At 35.7% G+C, this 2,165-nt stretch overlaps 1 long non-coding RNA gene across 1 annotated transcript; it reads left to right on the top strand.

Annotated features, from left to right (window-relative positions):
• The first annotated feature begins 322 nt into the window (after positions 1-322).
• Positions 323-2,007, top strand: LOC112327442 (uncharacterized). Its single transcript, XR_002981641.2, has 2 exons — positions 323-900; positions 1,143-2,007. It is a non-coding gene; the product is annotated as an uncharacterized LOC112327442 (long non-coding RNA).
• Positions 2,008-2,165: the final 158 nt, after the last annotated feature.

Raw genomic sequence — 2,165 nt, forward strand, 5'->3', positions numbered from 1 at the left:
TTGGAGAGGGCAATAATAAATAGGGGAGTCAAGAAAAAATCATTTTCATACACAAAAGTGAAATGAAATTAAAAACTGTAAAGTAGCTTTTTTTCATTCGAAGAAGACAATTTTATATATAATTTTAGGATCTATCTGAAACAGTCATTAAACTTTTAAGTGTTGTGTTGAACTCTGAGGCTGTGGGTGTGCATGGTGGCTCTCATCTGTATATATCCCTTGGTCCACTCCTTATCCCACTTGGTGACTTGTTGTTGACAAATTGAAAAGGCAGATTACTGAGGAATGCCATCGACAAGGAAAAGAAAACTATAGTCTTATTTCTGTGATGTTAATTTGGGGGTTTCCTTGAAGTGAAAGTTCATGGTTTTGTTTTTATTTCTGGATTTCTCACAAGATTATTACTTTTTAGGCTTGGATTTACTGTAGAAGAGAAAAGGATGGAGGGAGAATAATGGATTTAAATGCACTGGCCCAGCTTTCTGCTTTGGTAGTCGCGGTTTTAAATGCTCATGCAGGCCCTCTTGCCCTCTTAAATCCTACCCCAGACATTCTCACCTCTCCCTCACACCTTGCTAGCCATCTTCCAAGGAAACAAAAAACCTCCCTCTCTTCCTCTCTGGTCATTTTGATCTCTTGTTATCTTGATGGAACTCTCCCATTTCTCTTGACAAGGCAAAGAAGGGATTGTTTACCGTGTTGAAATCATGTGGAAGAGTGACTATGATATTGGCCTGGTTCACTCAGATCACGACTTCAGAGCAAAGTGTCTTTCTTCTTCTTCTTCTTCTTCTTGTTTTATGTTCGTTTGATTTGATTGAGCCGTGCCAATATCTCAGTACTCTTTCATGTCTCTCCAAGTCGATCTCCAGAAACACTATTCCACTAGAACAATTGATGGTTTGTATAATTAATGCTTGACTTGCTGTTACAACCAGATTTCTGTTTGATAACTGTTTTTGTTTTTTCTCTTAACATCTCTTGTCTTAATTTCCTTTAACATTGTAATAGCAGGATTTGTAATCACGACTTGTCTGTACTCTTTCATTTGTCGAAGGAAAAATAGTGTCGCTTGACTAAATACCTAGTATTCTGTCGTTTCTTATTTTATAGCTGTGGATGTTTGTATTTTTCTGGTGCAGGAAAAGATTCTACGTATCTTTTCATCAATGACATGAAGCCGAACCATATCCCTAGAAGCGTAGCAGGGAACTCTGGTGGGAACTGAAGCATGCTAGTCCTATACAAAGTTTATATCCTAAATCACTTTTTGAAAATAATTCCCGAATTAATATGATAAAATTAGTATTGTTATATACATAGGTGTTGATATTAATCACATCTGATATATATATATATATGATCTTACTATTTTGAAAGAGTGCTAGTTCTTGACTCTCTCTCTCTCTCTCTCTCTCTTCTCTTTTTTTCGTTTTAGTTTTTTTTCATTGATCTAATGATGCCCCACCTTGATGATTTGAATTAGAATTTGACAGGATAAGTCCCAATCCAACTTTAAGGCAAGTGAGATGGGAGATGGTCACTTTTTAGTTAGATCTCAGAGAGGGTCTCTAGCTAAAAATGCCTGTAAAAGTCAAATGGCCTTTAATAGGATCCTTTAATGCATAGAATCATAGACAAAGAAAAGGAGGAAGGATGCCCCATATTGAATCTCAACTTGAGGTTGCACAAAAAAATCATTTTTTCCCTTGAAAGCTAAAACTAGCTCTAGCCGTGACGCAAATGGAGAGAGCCCTTCCCGTCCACCAGCTAAATTAATGCCGTGGAGCTAGGGCAAAGGGCTTGATGGACGTTCTTGCGTGTTGAGGGAGATCTCGGGTCACATAGTATATGTCATTAACAATCAAACAAGATTCAACTTGAACTTTCCTGCATTGTACTATCTTTTATTTAGATCTGTATATTCACCAAGAACTTCAATTTTCATCATGTAAAACATTTTATCATTCTAATTAATAATTGCCTTCTCCGACTTTTTAATTTCAAGTATATTATACCTGTCCTTTGATTAAAAATTAAAAAAAAAGTGATTAAATAAAGCGATGCATGTAACATCATTAAATGTAGGGGGGAAATGAACAGTATATTTTTGCCTTCAATTACATTATTCACTTTCTGTGCGTTATATATATATATATATATAT

The sequence above is a fragment of the Populus trichocarpa genome, chromosome 5, assembly GCF_000002775.5.
Source record: "Populus trichocarpa isolate Nisqually-1 chromosome 5, P.trichocarpa_v4.1, whole genome shotgun sequence".
NCBI classification, from domain to species: Eukaryota; Viridiplantae; Streptophyta; class Magnoliopsida; order Malpighiales; family Salicaceae; genus Populus; species Populus trichocarpa.